Source organism: Coturnix japonica, chromosome 14 (assembly GCF_054131305.1).
Source record: "Coturnix japonica strain WE chromosome 14, WE-NBRP24, whole genome shotgun sequence".
Lineage (NCBI taxonomy): Eukaryota > Metazoa > Chordata > Aves > Galliformes > Phasianidae > Coturnix > Coturnix japonica.
Window position 1 is genome coordinate 7858552 of NC_140676.1, and position 23796 is coordinate 7882347.

At 38.3% G+C, this 23796-nt stretch overlaps 1 long non-coding RNA gene across 2 annotated transcripts in view; it reads right to left on the reverse strand.

Moving 5' to 3' along the window:
• LOC107318789 (uncharacterized) overlaps nucleotides 1–20332 on the reverse strand; it is a 31833-nt gene extending 11501 nt beyond the window's left edge. Inside the window, exons 1-5 of one of the 2 annotated variants that reach the window (XR_004308568.2) lie at nucleotides 20275–20332; nucleotides 13404–13497; nucleotides 10711–10755; nucleotides 8257–8360; nucleotides 7210–7345 (exon numbers count right to left, since the gene is read on the reverse strand). This is a non-coding gene — a long non-coding RNA (uncharacterized LOC107318789). Of the gene's footprint in view, nucleotides 1–7209; nucleotides 7346–8256; nucleotides 8361–10710; nucleotides 10756–13403; nucleotides 14179–20274 lie in introns of those variants that run through there. The other variant, XR_014934331.1, reaches the window with a different exon arrangement.
• Nucleotides 20333–23796: the final 3464 nt, after the last annotated feature.

Sequence of the window (23796 nt, forward strand, 5' to 3'; positions counted from 1 at the left end):
CATCATCCCTTCATCTGATGGCAGCACATCTTTCTCTGTCTCCCCAATTTCTTTTGGCTTCTGATACCAGACATCAAGCATCTCACTCCACCTCCCTACAGAATCAGAGGACTTAATGGTACATTTCCCAATATCCAATACTTCATTTATTTCCTACATTTATCCACTGCATAACATCTACTGTTTCTCTCCTTTAACCTGCCCTTCTCTCCTTATTTAGCAGCTAAAGCCAGAGTTTCAGCTTCTGAAACAGCATCTGCACACCTTTCAGGCCTTTTAAGTCATGTTTTTGTACATCTGAAACCAGAAGGCATTTTGCCTAAAGAAGAAATGTTTACTAAGACATGTTGGGGCACAATTCTCACACATACAACTATGTAAGTTAGACACCCAAATTGTGAGTTTAGCCATAACTACTTCTCACAACCACACAAGCAAAGTCACCCTCAGGAGCAGATCCATCTATTACAAGGGTCACATTACCTTTGGAGATACTTGTATCTCATTGACTATATTGAGAATCCAGGACACTTAACGATCCTAAATTTAACATCTCAGTTAAGTGAGACGATGCTGGGAATTTGCATTTCTAGGACAAAACAGTCTGGGGTTAGATGAAAACAGAACAGCAGCTAAATATCCAAGCCTGACTGCCTCCACCCCAATACCCTTGACTCTCTAAGCCAATATCTGAAGTTTTAAAACCACCTTTTCCTAAGTAGATTTTACATAGCTGAAGTCAGGCCATGGAAAAAGTGCAATACGTTGTGCCAAGCAAAATTCCCAGGGTGTTGTTTTCTGCTGGGAATGACTGCCAAATGGGACAATCCATTGAAACTTCAGCTATCATGTTTCCCTGTCATTCCTATAAACTTCAGCAAGATGGGCATTTCAAAACAACCTAGTTCATATCCAAAACACTTCCTCATGACTTGTATTTTCAACAGCACACACGTGGAGCTCCAAGAATAAGCAACAAAGCCACCAGAATCTACAAGCTCTCCTCTTTTTTCTTTTTTTTTTTCCCCCCCCTAAACATTGCACAGTTCTTACATTTGAATTCTATTTCTTTTCTTGGTTTCTCAGTCCTGCAGCGTTACCTCAGTGCAATTGCCTAGCTGTTAGCAGAATGCTTATTGCCAGCTGTTTCCTTGAACCAGCCTCGTGCTTCAGAGCGACACAATAAAACTAAACCTCAATGCTCTCTCTCTCAGAAAAAGACGCAGAGACTGATTGGCTCCAATTAGCTTTTGTTTCATTTTTCTTTTCATTTTGGCTTTTTTTTTTTTTTTTCTCCCATCATGACTGTAAACCAAAATAAACCAAGCAAAGGGAGAGAAACCACAAACAGCCACATTCATGTAAAGCTTCAGAGGAAGCATCCAAGATGCAGAACTCAGTTTCTAAGCAAGGGAGCCTAATCTTTCAACCATGTCTTTTGATACCTGAGAATGTATGACTGCAAAATTTTATCCGTGGATCTAGAGTATCTGTTGTTACAGATAGCAGCACTCCATAGAAAAATACGAACAGGGAAAGGATGAAAAGAAGCCTATGCTGGTCAGAACAGGAGTTGGGGGGCTCAACACTACAGTACAACAGTAGTCAGCAAAACTTAAAATCCTTCAAACTAGATTGATCATCCAAAAGGCTTCCAGGCAAATACTCCAGGAAAATGCTTACTTTTACTGTATTTTGGATATGAGTGTGAACAGACATTTTGCCTAGGTATTCTAGGACTACCCTTATCTATCTGGTAGTTGTTTACATTGCAGATCTTGCCATTATCGTGAGATACACTGGATTCACTCAAAGATAATTATCATACATCCCAAAACATAATTAAAAAACAAACAAAAAAAACCTCAATGTTTATCTATGTTCTTTTCCCAAAGTGATTTAGTTAATTTTTTATTCTACTATTGCCTTTTGCCAAAGGGAATTTGTACTAGAAATGTGCTAGAAACAGGGCTGAATAATTCAGTTTATCTACAGAGAAGCAATTGCAGCACAAGCTTCCCCAGTACACCAATCCCACAAAGGCCCCTCTTGGTGCCCCTTTAGCTGCCCTGTTCGCAGTAACAACAAATGGAAGTTCTTGTGAGAAGCGCAAATATTTACTAGAATTTATTTCAGACAGATCACATCATGCTGTGCATTGAAAGAAAGGCAACACTGCTGGAAAGCTCTATTTTGTAAGCACTACCAAGCCAATTATTTATTAATGTTGTTGTGTCATCAGGCATAAAGGAAGAAAAGTTTTTCACTCACTCATAAAGACGTTGTTTGCTTTGCTAACTAACCCATTGCTGCACTGGCATTTATTTTAGAATAGCAAGAATGGATAGAAGAGAAACATGGAAGTGTGACTCCAGAGTTTCCCTGTCAGGATGCTGAACACTGAGACTAAATGCTGGAATATTAAGACAGTGCAGGCTCACAGTACAAGCCATTACTAGGAAACCTCTGAACTGGTGGTCAATGCTTTGTTATAGATCTTGTAAACAAGGTAATCAAATCAAACCTTTGTTCACATGGCCACGTGTATAAGAGGATCCTTTCTTTATTTATGGATTTCCCCTGGACGCAACATATCTGGCTATATAGATTTGAGCATGGCTTGACAGGTCTCCTCCAAATCAGCTCTACTCAAAGTCTCATTCCTCCCAGAACCAGCCCAGCTCATTTCTCAGTACTCTGAGCCCTTCTGGGAGATGTCTGGAGGTCTGACCACGATGTGCTGCCCTCACCAATTCAGTCCTCTCCCATCAGCACACATCACTAGACAAAAGCTGAACTCCTGGCTGAAAACAGAAATCTGTTTTTAACTCCCTTCCCATATCTACCCCATCAAGACACTGACTCAAGTATATTTGGATTAAACATAGATTTGAAAAAGCAGCTCAAAAAGTTCTAATGAAAAATGTGACTTCTTACACAATCTGATAATTTTTTGCTGTCTTTATGTTAAAAGGCTTTTCACAAATGGCTGAACTCCAAGAAGTACAAAAATCCAACACTAGAAGGTATGTAGGGAGAGCACAAGAGATTATAAAAAGATTTATAATTGAGAAGGTAAATGTGTCCATTCACCAGACAGACTAGGCTTGCAGATGAAAGAGCCTTACTAAAATAATTGAAAAATGTAAGCAGCACGATTGAGTTTGGAGCAGATCTTTGGACACACTCTGCAATGATTACAGCCATGGAACTGTGCCAGCCATAACAATAACTGAATTCAGATGAGGGATGCATGCAGACAGCCCTGCTCGTACAGTCTGGCTCTTGCACACCGCACTGATATTCGTTCTGATCTCAGCAGGAAAGCATGTGTTTGCAGAGCTGGCTCAGGCTGCTCTAAGTTAAACTCTTTATTAAATCTTCTAGTTGGCAGTAGTCAGCAACAACTTTCAAGCATGCTAAAAAAGTTTATTTTTGAAATCCAGATTTATACAGTGGAGCGCAGCACATGTTTTCTGAATCAACGTTTCCCCCTCCTCCTTCCCTGTGGAGAACAGAGCTGCAATTTTTCCAGAGCTGGTTGAGATTAAGACTCCAACCCCCCTTTCAAAAATTCTAATTTTCAGCTGGCTCTGATTCCTGCAGCGTAACCATTTACTACTACTGGCACTGCTCTTCATCTAAGTTTTCATTTCAGATCAGTCCATGGTCAAGTGATACATCTCATTCTGGATAAAGAAAAAGAAAAGGTGCAACCAAAGAGCTGCGGCTAAAGCTACCCAAGTAAGACTGCCATGGATGATTACCATCTACAGAAGTGCTAATTGCTTCACATCCTGAGTTGGCTTACATTGGATAGAAATATCCAACTGAATTTCATAAGGGGACATTCATGTATTATTATTATTATTTTTAAAGAGTTGCAATGCTTGGCCCAAAGCCTTTTGAAACTGCCATGCTAAGGAAGAGAGTGCCTCTACTCTGTGCAGCCCGTGGCTCTCAATCTGACAATGATTTTATACCATTTCGGTAACAATGCAATACAGCTGAGAGAAGATCTGCCTGGTCACAGTACTGCAGCAATTCCCTTTACCAATATCGTGCTTGAAAACAGTTTTCTCTCTGTGCAGCAGAAGGCAGTGGTAGCCCTACAAGAGCAGCCTGCAAGGGCTGCGTCCAGGAGAGCTGCTCCTTCACTCACCTTCCCCAAGCACCTGTATGCAAATCATACAGTGGAGTTGGAAAGGACTGTTAAATGTCATTTAGTCCAACTCCTCTGTAGTAATCAGGGACAAAGCCATGCTGGTTGTGATCCACATGGGCTGAAAACACTTGAGATAATCACAGCACTTACAGGTTACCTCTGCCTCTAATTGCAACAAATTTCTTCTGTAAATTGCTCCAAACTATATGAATTTCATCTTCTTTAGAAATAAGCAAAACTTCCATAATCATTTTTGCCAACTCTGAAAAATCTCTTTCAAATACCTGGAAAATGAATCTTTTTATTCTCATTGAATAACACGTCTCAGTGGGAGTTCATTCACAACAGCAAAAAAAGAAATATCTAAAAAAGTTGCATTACTGACTGGGTTAATTAGTAGAAGCATCAACTAGTTCTTATGACACACCAAAACCACAGAATGCATAACTTTCCAACAAATGGAGGTGATGACTGAACTTCTGGAAGCTCAGGTTTAACCAGCTATTGTCTAACTAATGCGCTATACGTCAACGAAGCCAGTTTCTGTCATAAGAAGCAATGGCACACACACAAAGTTTAACATGAAAACTTTTGGCAATTGTGTATTTAAAAAAAAACAAAACATACTGCCATGCAATTTTTAAACAAGCTGAATTAAAAATAAATCTGAGACAACTTGTCAGCACCTATAAACATAGACAAACTGACCTCTCCTCCACCACCCGCACACGTTCTTGCCAAAAGAAAATTACATACAAAAATGAAACAACTTTCAACCCTATCTGCCAAACCCACAAGGGGAATTCAGATCACTATTTCTATCTATAAATGTCAATAGGCAGGAGCTTAAAATATAGCGTATTTAATGCTAGTGTTAACTGTTAAAATCAACTCCATAATTTCAAAACTCTCTCACTCTGCTGCTCAATTATATATTGCAACCAAATTCATTCTGAGCTGAATTCTTGTGCATTGTTCTGACTCTGTTTTTGAAGTGTTTGTTACTAAGACATTTCCAGTAAAATTGAAGAGAGGAATATGGCTGGGGTAGAACATGGTGCTGGGGCTTAGAGGGCATGGTGGGCATGGGATAATGGCTGAATTCAAGGATCTTTGAGGTCTTTTCTGACCTTAATGACATGACTCTGCCCCAAGTAATGGATTTTAGTTTCCATGCTGTTATTTTGTAAAACAAAAGTATTGTCTTAAAATGCACAGCTTATGCTCGCAGTTCAGTCAATCAAGGAATGACAAAATATATTGACAAGATTTTCAAGAAATCCTTTGCCATAGTTGCGCCCTACTGGGTTCTTTAACACAGCGACACAGTGCAAAGAGCTGTAAAGTTTACAGCTTTTTAGGCTGAGTGTTTTCTGCCAAGCACAACAGCAGTCACACCAATATATCAGAGAACAGAAAGAATTATCCCTGCTGCTTGTCCGGTGTCAGCATCTCTCTCTGGGATAGTGTATTTCCTCCCTTTCTCCTATTTTTTTTCCATCTCAAAGCTTGTGATTAGATTAGTATTATGTGCAATCATGTACCTGACAACTTAAAGTCTTGCATTCATTGTTCTCCATGCCCCTTAGGGTGAGTTTACAGCTAACCCAGCTAAGAAAATGCTCTTCTCTCATGTGAAAATTACTTTATGCAATACACAGACTTCGGTGATGCACTGAAAAGCAACCTAAGAGTTAGTGACACCCCTGAGAGAGCAATTCATCGCTCTCCCAGACACCACAGAAAGAGCAATTTACTGGGTTCTTGGACAGCACTGACATATTTCCTCTGCAGAATAAAACAAGCCAAGGGCCCAGCCTCCAACTTGCAGTCAGGATGTCCTTTAGTCTGCATTAAGAAAAAGGTCATGTATAAATGATAAGCTCTATGAAATCTGTTCATAGATGAAGTTTTCTTATAGTTACATAATAAGTGTGAATGGGGAAAACACTACCAAGCTATGAAGAAATAATTCAGTGACCTTCGTTTGAAGGAAAAATTGCCAATTTGGAAACCTCCCTGCAATTATGTCAATTTTAACACATTTTAACACTTCACTTGAGAAAAGATACTGGAAAAAAAAATTCCAAAGGGATTCTTCTAAGAAGAGGAAAATAAGAAATAAAGTACAAGTAGATCTCTGCTAACCGACTATGACTGTAGCAATACATCACGAGAAAGAGGGGCAGCAGGTTTTACACCACTAAACCTGTTTGATTTAAAATAATGTAACACTCATGTAGCGACACTGGAATGCTACTCCCACTGGATTTACACTGCACTTCTGCAAACTCATATGAGAAGATATACAAAATAGGAAATGTTCTTGGACAGAAAGTTCAGCTTTTCACTTAAAAAAAATAAAAAATAAAAAAATAAATCCCAAAAACCAGTGTTTTTTTCCCCACAAAAATCAAGATCTTAAACACAGAAATGATTATGCAGCATAAAACCACGTATCTGAACTTACCATGCTCTGAGGACACACATAAATTTCAATTTCAAACAAAAAATAAAGAATCAAGTCATCTATGGGCAGCTGCATAAAAAGAGAAGTATTCTAGCCTCGGTAACCCAATTTACCATTTAGAATTATCTTAAATTTGACAAGATGTCAATCAAAAGGCAAACAGTTTGACCAAATTTTCTTTTGCTTCTGAAGGTTTATAATGGGCTCCATATAATATTTCTAATATTTCACTGGTAAATGGAGGTGATTTGGAGGTACACTGTTCTGTCAACTTATGAAAATAGTCCTTGACAGGTCAAACATTCAAACAGTCTGTTCCTTTTGTGTTATTACAGCTTCCAGAAACTAAACAGAGAACATATACATTGTATTTGGAAAAGTTTGAAGAACATAATATAACTGATGCATGGAATGGGATCCCTACTATTCTAACAATGATTGCAGTGTTTTTATGTACAATACATCCTTAAAATAGATGAAGGAAGACATAGGATTTTTTTATATAGGTGTATTTTATACGCCTTGTGGCACAAAGGTACAACTTCACTAGAAAGACGCTGGATTCACCACTAACCTCTGCATGGCTATAGATATCTCAACATTCTTGCTTGCTGCAGCCAGGTCCTTACAGGTCTTGGACAACAGCTACCACCTTTGAACAAACTCAGATCCTCCTCCATGTTCCTCTGCTCCTCAAGAGAAGGCTGAACCTGCAGACATCCAAATGTCAAGAAAGCCAAGAAGGGTTACCAAATGTTTAGTACATTTAGTGGTCATTGCTAAGTTTAGACCGTGTGACTGATGTTGAAAGAAAGATTCACGTCCACAAAAGGATCACCTTGAAACCAGCAGGGAGAATTATCTAGCAAATAACCGTGCACTGAAAGGACAAGAAGAACAAAATAGAAACAGAGAAGTTTTCTAAGTTCTATTTTCTTAAAAGCTTCTTTGACATGTAGGAGATGACTATGGACTGAACCTTGAGATACACCCTAGGATTCACGGCTTGTTTGTCTTTTGTTCTACATCACACTAAAGAACCAGGAATGCCAAATGTCTTCTCTTGACTTCTTCTGTCTGCATGCACTCCTGAGGCACAGCCATTGCCAGGAGTTGCCAGTATTGTCTAGAGCCAACTCTTTTCATCTCCTCCTTATAAACAATTTACAATATTTTTATTTTTTTAAATGCACACGCCTCACACTATGCAGACGGATGGCATTTAAGCCAGTGGGTGCATATCAGGGCAAAAAGTAACTAACGGTAGAAAGCATTCATTAACCAGGTTCAGTACTTTCCCTAGAAAGAAGGAAGGGAAATGTTACAAAGGAAACACATATAATCCATTATTCAAATACAAATTATGTCTACTCAATTACCCTAACGTGAATAATTGTTCAAAGAGATACAAATACTGTAGTATTTAGGCACATTTGCTTCCTTGGCACAGGTGGCTTCTGGAAATTAATCAAGTAAAGAAATGTTCCAAGTTCTGCTGTCATTCTGATGGTTTCATTTCTTCATTTTGCCGTTAATATATGCTTCAAGAAACAAAACTTAAAAAGCCCACCACCTTAATCCAGCAATTTTGTGCTAGTACAGATCTAAAAAATAAACTCACTGGCTCATAAGTAGATCATTTCACTTATCCTCTGTGAAATAAACCGTTGAGTTTCTCTTGTCATCTTGGGAAAACAATACGAGGGCTGCTCCAACAGTATTTTTCTGTAAAAAAAACCAGAACACGTTTCCCCTACTTTCAAAAAACAGAGGAAGGCAGTTGGTGGAAATTGTTCTTTGTTGGTTATACAACATGGGCAGATCCAACAGAAGCCAAAGAGACTCCTAAGTATGGCAATCTATCATCTTCTTACAGATCAACTTTTGGGATAAGGACAAACAGTTTGAAAGACAGATGGCAGAAGTTTAGCAGCATCAGCAGAGATACAGCTAATGAGTGGCATATATCTTATCAGTGACATAACAAACTATCAGACTGTCCACCTTGTCACAAATAAACCAGTATGACCAAAACATTTCCAGACTCAAAGTAGGATGAGAGTGTTCCAGAAGATCACCACCACTTCTGAGAAGGGAAACACAGAACCCAGGTCCAGGCCCTTGAATTAAACCATTCAAGTTTCTTCAGGTTGCCAAATTCAACTTGAACTTTTACAAAGGAAGGCTCTCCCGCAATGCCCTTGCCTCGAGGGACCATCTTCTTTAATGCTGAAATAGGGTGGTGAAGAGTTGGCTATAAAAGCTGAGACAGGGTTAGATAGGCCAGTCTGGCATAATAAAAGGTTTTTTCTCTACCAGGAACAACAGAATCTGAGGACCAACGCAATCACAAATATCACAAGAAACAGCATTTCCAGAAGGATAATAGATCTACTTCTCATTAAAAACTAACACATACAAAGTATTGCATATTATATCCTTTAAGATCACCAAACACCACAGATCTCCATTTGCTTTAAAATGGTGCTTTCTAGTTTATTTCCTTGATCCTGCAGGACTTACAGACATATTGATAAACAAAAGTGGATGAACTACTCTGGCATCTTGGCATGTAGTCATTTAATACAGAGACACTTCCTAACTTGTGCAAAATTGAAACATTTGTTTGAGAATAATTAGTGCCTTAGCCCAAAAACGTTTGGCAGACTTTTCTAATTAGTTGAGAAAAATGATTGAGGCAGGCAGGCAAGTAAGCAGACTTTTTCAGGCATTCTGTGAAAATAATTTGGACCACACACTTGGCTGCAGAGCCAGATAACGTATGTCATTCTTTGCTATCTTAACAGGTAGGATAAAAGGAAAAACAACAACAACAACAAAAAACCAACCCACCACCACCAAAACAGAAGAACAAGAGCCAGCCATCTGGCATATGAAATCTGAGTTGAAAGGACTTTTCACTTCTGCTAATGTAGCTCTTCTGTTCTCTGAAGCACAATGATCAAGTCACACTGTGTTAGGCCCCAGCAAATTACTTATTTTCCTTTGTATTTCCTATTGTACTGTAAGAACCAGAGCTGAAAATATTCATTGTGAGTCACAGGCTGTGCGGGCCCCAGAACAATATTTGCAAAGTGTTCATGCTGGGATAGCCAACTGTGTTTTCCTTCTCCAGGGATGTTTTAACGTGCAAAGCATGTTTGAGACAAACTGGGATCAGGACAATATCAAATCACCACATGCTTTAGTAGGCTGTGCAGCTTCCAGACACGTTTCCTTTCTGAGAGCCTTCCAGAAATTAGCCTGCTAGCAAATGAAAACTCAAGTTGCCATGTCACTTAACTATACCTAATCAAATTTCATGGAATTAGTTCAATATACGGCAATCAAACTGCTACCTCAAGCACTTACTACTTCATATACTAATGCAACTAACTTCAGTCACGTGGCATAGTTAAAACTTTTTAACATCCAGGCATATCAAGAACTTTTCACCTCTGCATTTTACATTATTTTAGTTTAGGGAGTAATCAAGGGAAAGAAAGTTTCAGGTTTTACAAAAAAATAGAATTAAATTAAATGAATCTATAAAATGAACAAGCTGGTCAAACCATTAGATGTAAATCAATATATTGTGATTTAAATGCAGATTTATGGAATAATTACATTTGCCAGTAGTATTTGCATATTTCCCATGTCTGCAGACTGAGTGGTAGCCATTTGGCTTATTACAGTTAGATAACCACCTGGAACTCCTTCCTGGGAAAGTTCCCAAGTCTAGACACTGAAAATCACATATGTTTTCAATTATAAGAAACTATTACTGTAAGGCCAACATAAATCTCCTACATCAACAATCAGTTGCCAATTATATCACATTCCACAATAATCCTTCTATTAGAACTAATTTATGGAATGTTTGGCTTAGAAAAAAATCAATAAAATTAAGAGAAAGGGAGAAGAAGTAAAAATATCAGGTCCTGACATTAGAGTGAACATTTGAACCCAAATATTAGTTTAGTAAGGGAAAAGTACATGCAGTGAACTGGATGAGCAGCACAATAACTTAGAAACTAAAACACTCCATTCTGCAAACAAGAACAGTTGTGTTTACCTGCAGGATTCATCACATCCACTCCTGCACTGTGCACAACACATTCTGTGAAAAAATTTCAACAAAGATATCAGTGATTGGATTTTTCTTCTCATTACACTACACATCTGCTATAGAGGAGGCCAAAACTGCAGTTGGGCTCTTTGAGCGATGTACTAAAACCCAGCGGGATGTGTTTGAATTCCCATCAATAACCTGTAGTCCTATGGCATTAACACTTAGAACATCAACTACCTAAAAGTCAGCTGATTTTTTTGGAAACTACAGAAAACAGAGATGATTCAAAATGAGACAACTAAGAAAACAGCGTTCACAGAACAAATTTGTGTATAGGAAATAACAGACATTTCACACTTAAAGAAAGATCACACAAAAGGACAAGTAAACACACCTGAAATCACCCAAACCAAGAGAATATTCTCCCTTTTCATTTCCCACTGACTTCATTGATTGAATTCATCTGCTTTCTGTAGCCAAGAAATATTAGCTTAGTTTTTTTGGATAGCGCCATTTTAATTTAAGCACAGAAGGGTTCTCTATGGCAACCCATTAAATGTTTAAGTAGAAATACTATAACTTGCCATTTTACTATAATTTGCAGTCTTAAATTTTGATTTAATTCTGAAAATGATCATTTCTCTCCATTTACAGATGGAAAGAAATGTCCAACAAGATAAGGATTAAAATCTTTGGTTACAGAGCTAGGGACTTCTGAATGCTACAGTCCCTTCCCAGGCAATTCACTCAATCTTTTTATTGGTTTTCAAACAGGATGTGATGCAGATATATCAGGGGCCATGAAATTGTTTTTGCCTGTGGTATAATATCTGAATGCATGACTGACAAAATAAGGCAAAGCAATAACCTGCATTACTATCTTCATCTGTTTTGTTCACAGTATCTCATAAAAAAGTATTAACTGCAAGCAATGTACAACACTGCTTTTTTTTCTTCTTCTTCTCAATCAATATTATGTTTTGACTAGTAAGTAAACTTGATCAAGAATTTGTGTTGTTTATCAGTTCTGAAAGGAAATTCTCAGATGCAGCTCACTTTCTCATAGAAACTGCTCATATCAGCAGAGATCATTTGGTCTCAGTGGGAGCAAAAGGTTCAAGTTCCTCCTTTAGCAGATTCAGGCTCTTTTGGATTAAACCATTGCAACAATATGTTGTGGAAGGTCCCCCTTCATGCACAGTCAGTGTTCAATATCCAGCAAGGGGAGAGAGCTCAGAGTCACAGGGAAGCTCTGAACAGCAGGCCACTACCTAACCAAAATACATCTTTCCATTTTTCAAGCAAACCACTTTTCTGAGACCGAATTCTACCCAAATTTGGAACAAATTCATTTCTCCTATTTAGAAACCTGGAACACACAGACGGTTGTCTGCAAGGGTTTTCCTTAGTGCTAGAGATGTATCTATTTTGGCACAAGCTGAGTTCAGTCATTGTAGCTTATCATACTGGAAGACACAAATGGCAGTATGGAAACCACGTTTGAAGGAAAAGCATGACATTGGTTAAAGACATGAACAGTCATTTGAGATCTAAATGAGACTAATCTTGCATGTTTCTCTAGACTCTTGCTGTTGGAGTACATCAGCTGGATATCTCCACTGTTGTCACTCTTCATATAAAAATGAAAGAATGAGGAAAAGCAAAACTTAATGAAGTTGTCTCCTGAAAAAAAAGCTAGAACATTCAATACATTATTTTAAGTCCAACAAATGCCCTGCATTACTATGACTGCATACCAGACTAGGAAAAATGAATGCTTGCTTAATTGTTTGAAGTAGTCTCTCCTAAATACCATGAACTGAAATCAAATTTAGTCAGAATTTTATTTTCTACATCATCTGAGAATCAAAGGTGCTTTTGATCAGTGGAAAACATGGCACTATGAGTGAAACTGTTCACCCTCTCACCCTCTAGAAGTTTGTTCCTTGAAAGAAAGGAGTTGATCATAATAGGATCAGCTAGGATTTGCCTGGCCAGAAATAAAGTCGTAATATTCCTCCTGTTACTACCTTTGTGGCTACTACATGTAGCAAAAAACACTAGTGAAAGATAAAAGGAATTTTGGCACGGGACACTGAAAGTCAGTCTCTATCATGAGGTCTCTAACCTTCAAAGCAATGATGTATCAGCACATTTAACTTGAAACATCCATCAGTAGTAATAGAGAGAGTCATTATCTCCTTCTGTAATGTAAAAGTGATCTATAATCCAGAGAATTCTGAATAGCCCAAATGTTGTTAAAAATACAAAACAATGCAGTTAGAAGCATTGTACAACCATTAACTTTGCAACAGCCAATGTTCAGTGTGGTCCTGCTTTCTTCCTTTTAAATAAATGACAGCATGTTATCTTCCATGTTAACATATCTATTTGCATAAGTCAGTGGTTCATTCCAAGCTAAGCCAAAAAAACAAACCCAAAAATAAAACAACAAAACCCTTAGAAAAGCACAGACACCAGTGAGTCATGTCAGACAAATTAGAGTTTCTCCCAAAACAAAGGTCATTTTCAAAAGCCACAACTTCTTAGTATTATCATCATATTAAACCAGGCATAATTGCAAACCAAGTAGCTATCAGAAAGATACATTCATGGATAGCACACTAATTCATCGCTCTTTGCATTTGTTAATTAACCACCCCGTGGCACAAAGTCATATCATTATTTAGCTTTACCTTTAAGCAATTCCTGAAAATCATACAGTGTGAGTCAGGGAGACTTTGAGGTGGTTTTAATGACATCTTCAAAGAGTAAAGACTTGGCTCAGGACTGAAAAATGAAAGAAACTCACGCTTAGCCTAAAAAAAAATAATAATAATACTTTTGGATTTAGATTAGTCATTCAAAAGCAAAGAGCACCTGTTTCTTCTAAAGAACTTTATACGGCTGGTAATTTTGCACTCGTCTCACTTCTGTGAAGGACTTAAAATTTATGTGCTTTGAGATGCTCCTACTACCTTTTTTCAGGTTTAGATTCTGGAGAAAATCCCTTAAACTTCTAAATAAAACCCATGTTTCTGACAAGCTGTGTAGCACTGCAGAATGATTTTGGTATACCTGTTGTGCTCAGTACTGGTAGAAAGCCACTGAAGGTTAACTCCAACTAAAACACCCTGGACTGTTACTTTCAAAATTATAAAGATACGCAAAATGTGGAGCAGTGCTTGGCTGCTTTTTTCCAGGAGTTCATAATGGGTTTTGATACCTTTCAAAAAATCCCTGACAATGTGTGTTTATATGCAGCAATTTTAACCCTGATGCTTTGTAATTGTTGAGTGACTTTAGAGTCAGAGAACCATAAAGACTGGAAAAGACCTTTAAGATCATCTATTCCAACCATTAATTCACCACCACCATGCCCACTAAACTTATGTGCAATAGGCCTTTTGAGCACCTTCGTTCCTGAGCATTCAAATTTATAAGGCTCCCATACAGGAGTTTATAGGTACTGTACAACTGCTCTTTTTAAAGTGTATTTGAAGAATAAGGTGATGACATACAAATAAAGAACCTAAAGGAGATAAACCTCAAGAGCTTTGTTGAACTCATGGAAATAGCTGTTGAATGTAATCAGCCCAAAAATCCTTCAATTAAAATTCACAAATAGGCCATGACATATGAAATGGCATCCATCAAGGCAATTCATTCAGTTGTTCCAAGTACTCTATGGCTTGAAAAACTCTAGAACACTGTATAACAAAATGCAGAAAACATGTGGAACAGCTATCACTGCAACACTTTCCTAACACATAAGGATGTCCAACTGGCCATGACTACAGAGCACTTTTTCTTCCCCTAGGATGCGAGAGACAGGTTTAATTATAAAGCTGCAATGAAACCACTAAAAATGAAGATAAATAGAACACACCATCTAGAAATAATGTGGGCGTGCTTGCTAGGAACTGATGTCTGTGGTTTGTACTGCAGTTAGTAATCTAATTGGGATCAGATTGTCTGATACATTGCAGAATTATAAGCAACTCCATGATTTAGTCTTTGAGATGCTAGCGTGACAAATATTTGTGTTACAGCTCAGATACAGATCTCAAAATGAAGAGAGCTCATGACCTGAGCACGTTACATCAACAAACATACCACAGGTTCTCATTTGCTGTTGCAAGATGAAAGAAAATCTGGGAGTAAAACTGGTAATCTGTTCACTGGTCACAACCTTTAACATGTTACTTGGGGGACAGTTTTTTCCTGATTACATACTTGTGAAATACTTGCTGTGGGATAGTTTATTTTTATGTTGCACCTTATTACAGCTGTTACAAAACATTTTTATTACTTCCTTAGCTTTCATGACTACAGACTACCTTATTGAAGCATGAACACAATTGAAATAAAAGATTAAAAATGGTAAAACAATGAATGGCAAACATTTTACCTTTGTGGCTTTCAGAGCAGTAAGGGAAAAACAGTGATCTCAGCAAACTGGCAAACGCATTTTGAACTAACATTGAAAGTTCAAAAAAAAAAACAGTGTTAAGTAACAGAGAGCAGCTAAGGCAGGGCATATAAATGTAGTGACACAGTAAAGTTCTCATACTCCCACTGTTTCACGGTCATTGAAATGGTACAGCTCTGCCACAAAAAGCTTTTCCAGATGGCTTTGAATGACAACAATAATCCTTTATCCTCTGCTTCAGGTCAAAGCTGAGAAAATGGAGGAGGTACTTGAAACCTCTTCTCTCAAGCATTTGGGGGATGGAGGGCCACACACACCTAAGTGATCACATGGGAGTAGGATGCCTATCTGTGAGCCGTACTGTAGGGTACCTGCTTTAGCAGAAGGGTTGCTCCCTATAACTTCTTGAGGTCCCACTCCCAAGCCCTGTGATTCTGTTAGTCTCTGGCCATCTACTTCTTTTAAGCTTTTCATAATACTCAGAACCTGCAGGCTGCTGCCAACCACCTCAAGTTTGGGATTATAAGGCTATTCAAGCTATCCTATCCTATGTCTTATTGGTCTCCCCTATCTTATGTCATCTTTGGCCTTGAACTATTCCCAGGGTTCCTAATCTCTCTCCCCTGTAGTCATCCATCAGCAACTGTGATGATGTCAAAATAATAGCCATCTCTACCCCATGGGAATGCACAGTAGGAATAGCAGCATGGTTTTGTGCAGCTGGTCAGACTGGGAAGCAAATGAGGTAGGGAAGGGGGAAACACAGCGAAGGAAGCAGGAGAAGAACAGCATTCATCCTTAAATATCTCCCTTTCATTTAGGGGGTTATTTTGCTCATGGCATCTCTAGAACTTAAGGTATAAACCTATAAAGCAAAGAAACAGGTGGAAAGGAAGTTGTTTGAATTTAGTAGACCATTCCTCCTTCCCTTTGCAGACAATTCTCAGTTACCGGCAGCTCCAAACTGAGAACTAAAAGCAAGTCAGCATTAAATATTACTCTTCAGAATCAACTGGACGTAAATCCAAGACATAAACCCAAGTATTTTGATAGGCATATTTGGTGATTCTCACCATATACAAACTCAAAACATACCTTAATAACCTGAAGCAGAGCTTTTTTTTTTTTTTTCCTTGTATCAAATTTAGGCTGTGAAATAAGTAGAAATTGGAAAACCATTTGAGATGTTTAAAGCTGGAGTTGAGATGAAGGAATTGTTTGAGTTGGAAGAGACCTTAAAGGTTATCTAGTCCAAAGTTAAAGAAGGCAGCCAAGCAGATTTGACAAAAGGATAATTAAAACCTACATGAAAAAGTCAGCGAACATGATAAATACATTGTGGAACTGCAGATTTGGACTTTTGCTCCCATTGTATTTTCACATGCCTTAAAAAGGAGGTATTGATATCATTTCTATATTAACTCATGTTGTGAGGCTGGGAAAAGTTATTCTGCTTTTCTGAACCCAAAGAAACACAATATTTAGTCACAGCTTGTGATGATTGCCTTGGCAGCAGTTCCAGAAACTGCAAGTATGCCCATACCCTACTTCTTGTGCTGTACAATGTACACAGTGCTCCAGCCCAAGTCAGGAAATAGAACTTCAGACAGAGAGGACTGATCCTATGCTCAGTGGAGGCAGGGAGGATTACACCACTGAATAACAGAACCTTTGAATGGGTTACCTGCAAGAAAGAGGGTAAGAGCTGTTAAAAAAGGAGGGATAGAAATAAACAACAACAAAAAACTAGCACTGATGCAACAGCAGCCATAATATAATCAGGGATAATTAGTGATCTAAATGAGGAATCACATGTAGGAACATACATTTCCAAAGTGCTGTATGATACATTAAATGTGCACCTTGTTATAGACAATGGCATTTGCAACTCTAATTTGGCCTGAAGTGCAGAAAGCAACCTATCCCTACCTATTTATGAAAGTATGTTTTTCAAGTCCTCAGCAAGAGAAGAAGAGTACTCATTACGTGGCCTGGGGTGAAATGAGCCATACATCAATAAATAAAGCAGCAGGCAAAGGGAGAAGAGGCAGTCAGAGCAGGGCATAACTAGCAGGTAAATAGATAGAAAAGGCAGAAGAGGTGACAGTAAGGACTACAGAGTTAATCTGAGACAATTCAAACGATAAATAGAGGGGAGGCACAGACTGTGAAAAAGGAAAATTTCATCAACAGCAGTGACACACTGACACACATTTCCAGGATGGATAGACTCAGGGATTAGATGAGGCTCAAGGAACAGCTGCATGAGTATTTTACTGACAAAACACACAGACCTTACAGACATGATAAATGAATATTATGCTCCAGTATCAACAGGGATGTGCAGCCAACTGATTCCCAAAATTGGACCATATCTTCCAGAAGAAATAAAAATGCTATGGGAGCTTCAACTTACATTCTTGTTTTACTCTAAGAAACAATATGTTGCTCTAAATTCTCAATAAGAAAAACTGCCTTACAAATGTTTCAGAAATTAGACTGGAGCAGCAAATAGACATTTACACTCCTAGTTAGATAGTACGATGAGAGTAGGAGTGGAAGTATGTAAGAGCCATATCCCAGCTGAGGACAGACACATTATACACTCATTCCAGAGAGCAAAATAAGCTTTGGCTAAGTATTAATAATAATAAGCCTCAAAACAAAAAATCCTTTGGAAGAATGACTCAGGAAATATAAAAATAAAGGCTAGTAGCATAAGCACAGAGGCACCAAGCAAAGTAACTTCCCCAGGGGAATACAGTAGGCTTCACCTCTCCTGTTCCAGAGATGGAAGCTAAGCAGTCCTGGTCCAACTGCCCTACACTGAACAGGGACACCTACAGCTGATCAGGTGCATGCATGTTAGGCAGGCAGCGCGCATCTACTGCAGGAGTTTGGGAATATTTTGGGGCTCAGGATAAGCCCCAAAAGAATTCCAAGAATTTGGACATATCTGTACATCCTAACAGCACTGAGGTCTCAGCCACTGGGATTTTCACAAGGCAGCTGCAAAACTGTGTCTGGCTGCCCTCAGGCTGCTAAGGCTCAGAGGACCACATCTGGCAGCACAGAAAATACGAGTCTTCACAAAGACGTGGTGAGAAATCACTCACAAGGTAACAGCATCAGAGAAGCAGGGAGGGACATTCAGAATGGGAGTGAGCTTCAGGGCCGTCTGATGGAAGATGTTCAATCATCATAAGGAATGGGCTTCAGAGTGAGTAGTCCAAATACACCAGATGATAGCAGGAAGAGTCATTTCAGCTGCTACAATGAACTGTGTAACAGCACTCAGCTTACGGTCATGGAAAAGGGGTCAGCAGGATTTGACATCAGCCATCTCATCTCTGATCTGACATATTGCCGTTTTAGAGAAACGTGCCAATAATTTGTGGCCAACTTCTCTATAATCCATTTTTCTTTTGAAGCACACCTGGAAGTTCAGTGGAGTTAAAATTATCAAAGAATATTGAATCAGCCATTCTAACTTTAAATTTCACCTGCCAAACCTGTATCTGAACCTGAGTGCCCACCAACACCCTTTCAATCTTTGGTGTTAAAAATGCTTCTGCCATTTTAATTACTAACATTTGAAAAATCAGCATCAGGGAATCAGACCCATGAATACATGTAATGAGTAACACAATATGAAGTAATTTATTTCAAGTTTTATCCTTCGGGAAAGAGTTACATGCAAAAGAACAAAACCCATAAATCTTAAATAACTGGTATTTACCAGTGAGGAAATACAACTTTAAAATGGTTAAAAATAGACTGAAAAAACATTGTGACTACTATGAGAAAATCAAAACTTTTTTTTTTCCAGAGATACACAAATTAAATTATAACTTGCAATAAAGAAAAAATTGGCTGAACAACTACAGAAGTAAAAAATGCATGAAAGATAAATCACCTTGTCAGCCACGCTTTAAAATTAAAGCCCAAAGGTAGCTCCAGGACTGGAAAATTGCTGCCTACGTGGCCTGCCCCCAAGCAGGAGGGGAAGGCTGGATGCCCATGGCTCAAGCATCATGGGATGGGGAAGCTCCACCTGCGCCAAGCTGTGAAAGACCGTTGCTTCTAGTTTCAATGCTATTCACCACATGGTTTGGCAGTTAAATAAAATGAATCTTCCCTATCAGAGAATGACACAGTCCCTTCCCTAATGCTTGGCTTGTGCTGTTAAGGCCTTTCTCAGGGCCTCTCTGCATCGCCTAATCTGCTGCTCCCTGAGCAGACTTCCCTGCAAGTGATGGGAAGAATGAGAAAACCAAGGTGGTGAAGAGAAACAGCACCATTTGCACCCGAAGTAACAACAAAACTTCTTGACAAGATGAACCGATCCCTTTTGTTCTGGGGGAAAATGTTCCTACTACACAAGCAAGCCAATTTCTGCTTAAATGGGCCTTGGCAAATGTCTGACATGAGATATGTTTTAGAAACACAGACCATCAAAAAGAGAAGCATTTAAATCACCAGGTTGTATTGATTTCTTGCGAGAGACTCAGTGCTATAGATGTAATGGAAATGTAGCAACATTTTTTCCTCAAAAAAAAAAAAAAAAGATACTGAAAACTTTTTCTTTCTTTCTTTCTTTTCTTTTTTTTTTTTTTTTTAAATGAAGGATCTAGAGTTGGCCAACTTTTGCAACACATGGCATGGCTGATATACCTCATTTTAGTTGGCTGGATTTTGACAATAGGATGCAATGCAAGCATTTCTAAGGTACACTGTTTCTAAGAGATTCCCTGTGCCAGAAAGGTTCAGTGCAGATAGAACTCACTCTATTAATCACACAGCACTATGGTAGTCTAATCACGTTGTAGGATGCAGACGAGAAATGTCATAACAATCCTTGGAGTCCGTTTATCAAAGTACGATTTCATCTGTCATACATTAAACATCAGCTACTAAACAGAGGTTCATGCTAATTTCAACTTAATTGGAATCTCAATGCAAATGCCAGCTTCTTCACCTTGCTACGGGCCTTCTAGCTTCAAAATGAAAGCTGCTGATAAGCATGTTTGGTTAAACAAATACACCAGAGAAGAAAAAATATGGATGGGTCCTACTCTGCCCATGGCTCTACTACATATGTACTCCCAGCTGAAGATTACGAGGGCTGTAATTACCTGGCAGATGATGAAATTTGGCTCAATAATTCTCACTCCAGATTTTCACCTACAGCTGGATAAACAGAAAAAAAGCAGAAAATATTGATCATAGCATGAAAGCAACAGGTTGGAAGTGCCTGAAAAACGATTATCAAATATTAATTTTAGTGTCACATAGTACTGTCAAATTTCATTCATCTTTTATGTAAATAAACCTAAAGGAAGAGAGAATAAGACTGTAACACTGAACATGATCTAGATATATTGCTCAAGTGAGAGCAGGCCAGGAAATCAGACTTATTTTGAATATGCACAACTACTAATAATGGCACAGGAAGTGATCCATAGGGGTTCAACTTAGAAAAGTTCACATTAACCTCAAAGTTTATCCTCAGTTCCTTTACCTCTAAATCTGTGAAAAGCTTAGAGTTACACTGGGTGCTACCTGAAAGAGCAGGAATACAGACAAAGGACTGTCAGTCGGACTACATTTTTATCCATATGATTCAGAGGTCAGTCCCTTATAGTAGTTGTATGCACTAGCCACTGTCATCTGGTATACTTAAAAGAGAAACTCAGTGTTAAAGGTAGGCCAGTCCACTATTGCCTCTGGTTTAAACTACTGCTGCGAGGCAAAAGGCAGCTTTTTTCCCCCTCCATGAATTATAAAATCTGCAAATTATTAGAGTGCAAATTCACAAGTTTCTACTGTGTTTGCTTTATGTACATTTAAACCCGACTTTATTGGCTCCTAATTAAATACATCTTAGGAGCATCAGGCTGAAGCACTACCACACTCTCCTAATCCCTTTGTTATTTCCTCTTCACAATTATTTTCTGACTTGTCATTTCAAATTGTTGCCTTTGTAAGTAATTTAAAACTAGCTTTCACTATTTCTGCCTAACACCAATGAATGATTTTTCCTACTGAAAGCACCATAAGATATTAATTAATCCTGACAGAGCCCCTTTTCCAAAGAACAGTTTTAAAGTATGTGAGAACTGAAATGAGAGTCATATAGGGTGTGTTACAAACCATAAAAGTTTGAATCAGAAGCAGAAAAGAGCTCAGATGGGAATGGAGTTGAAGGACGTTTTTTGGTTTGGAAAAGGAAATGAACTTCCCAGCTATAAAAATCATTTTCAAGTCAGCCAAAAATCTATGTATATAATTTGGTTCAAATTCAATAAATACCTCTAGCTGAGGAGAACATTGAAGAGAAATGCTCCAAAATGTCATAGCTATAACTTCTGAAGGATAGGTATTCTTTCAGCCTGGATTTGCAAGTAGATGTTGGTCTTTCCTGTGTAGCAGAAGGCCTTCTCTGGCCTGATTGCCTGGAGGCTCAAAGAGGATCTCCATGCTTTGGGATGCACATATCCCTCCCTTTTCTCTTATAGAGGATTTACTTGGTGTGACAAAACTTACTCACTGGGGCAGAGACAGTGACATGTACACAACCTCCAACAGCAATTTAAATAGCATTTTCCCAGCTCTAAAATGGGAATAATGCCCCAGTAGAAGACGGAACAAACAGCTAGAAGCAATCACCTTCCCAACCAGCCCTGCTGCAGATGCAGGAGGGTGCTCAGGAGTGTTTGTTCACCTGCAACATGGGTATATGGCACAGAGTAGCAGCTTCGGCAGCACCCTCAGAGATGCACATTCTTTTTGCAGCCCTGCTCCTAATGAATGCACATTTTATTTTCTGATATAGCAATGCTGAGTTTGGCAAGTGCGTACGTCACAGCTATTTCTTCTTATTATTCATTTTATTTCATGAAATTATTTTTGAAGCTGGAGATGGTAAATTATTTGGTGAATAAAAGACTTCTTCTATTCCTACATTATCTATAAACAGACTGCTTTTTTTTAATAAACTCATGGATTATTCATGCATAAAAATACTGTATTCAAATGTATTATTGCCTACAGTCTGTTTGTTTACTACTTGCTGCTCTTACAGCTTCAACTCTTTATGTCATACACAATTGTAAATCACATGGCATTGTTTCCCATCCTGGGCTGGGTGAATGAAAAATCTTATAAAAGGAGGAGAAAAACGAGACCTTACAATAAAGATGAAGCATTTTCAGAATGCATCTTCCAGAGTAAGTTTCCACTTATAATCCTATACACACAAATATAATTCATGAGAAAGACTAAGGCAGGTCAAGAGATCCTTAATCATTCTGACATTATAGTATTTAAATCTTTGCAGTATTCGTTTAATTTTGACTAGTTCAATTCCTCTTAGCAGGGAGCACGTGTTGAAACAAGCATAGTAAAACCAAGGTCCTTAGAGCTTGAAGTTAAACCTTTCAAAAAGCAAAAATAAAATGGAGAGAGAAATGGGAGAACTGTAGTCTGTTCTTGGTTTGCTTTGCAGAAGTTTCTGTTCAGTTCATTCACTGAACTGTGAATCTTCAGCATGGCAGTATTAATGAGAACAGATACAAAAAGCTTTCAAACTTAAACAAAGAAATGGCTGCTACTTTAGGGTATTTTCAAGCATTTTCTGGAGATTAATGTATGAAGCAGATGCTAGAATACCGGCACACAATACTTTAATTTAGCTCAGCATCTCTTCAGGCAGTGGCTTCTCTATTACAGCTGGTTCCCAGAACACAACAAAATGTTATTGCAGGGCGCCCTTAGATTAAAATCCCCAAATAAGCTGTTAGAATTTACACACATCAATCTTTTGTAAGTACAATAAGGCAGATTTAATTGGTTTTTACTTTCATTTTAACGACAAATGTTATCATCTATTATCTGTTATATAAGAAAGCTATTTAAAAAAAGACCCATGAAATGGATTAGAAAGCAATTCCATAAACGATAAAATAGGGAGTGTTATTACAGAGGAATGTGAGCAAATGTATTGCCAAAGTTGTTTACTCAGTGCTGAATAATCATTGTAGTAAGTTGAAATAATTAACCTTGTTTCAAACTAAGGCCAGCAAGAAATTCAGGAGTTATTAAAAAGGTAAAAGAAATTAAAAAACAAAACAAAACAAAAAACAACGCCATAAGACAAATACACATAATAAATATTAATATGATAACAGTCAATGTTTCAGCTAAGCTAATGAGTATGAATAGTGCTTGGCCACTAACATGGTCTGATCTGCAGTGCCCTGAGTGGAAACCACAATATGGGAACACACAGCACCAGATTGAAACCCAGTCAAGCCTCAACAAACGTTTAACCAGCTGTTGGTTTTCTGTGATCACCAGCTTCAGGTGTTGTGAATTTCCACAGCTGGAAAAGACACTTGACAAGGTGGGGGAATGAACACGGACTCCATTTTCAAAGTTATTTACAATACATAATTACTCCAGTGTTTTAAACAGAGCTTTATCCTGTTTCCTGCTAGTGCTCAGTGCCATGGAAAAGACCATCCAGTCCAAACATCTACTCACTAGACCATGTGCTTAAGTACCACATCTACATGTTTGTTCAGCACCTCCAGGGACAGTGAATACAGCACTTCCCTGGGCAGCCCGTTCCAACATAATAACATTATGCATTTCCA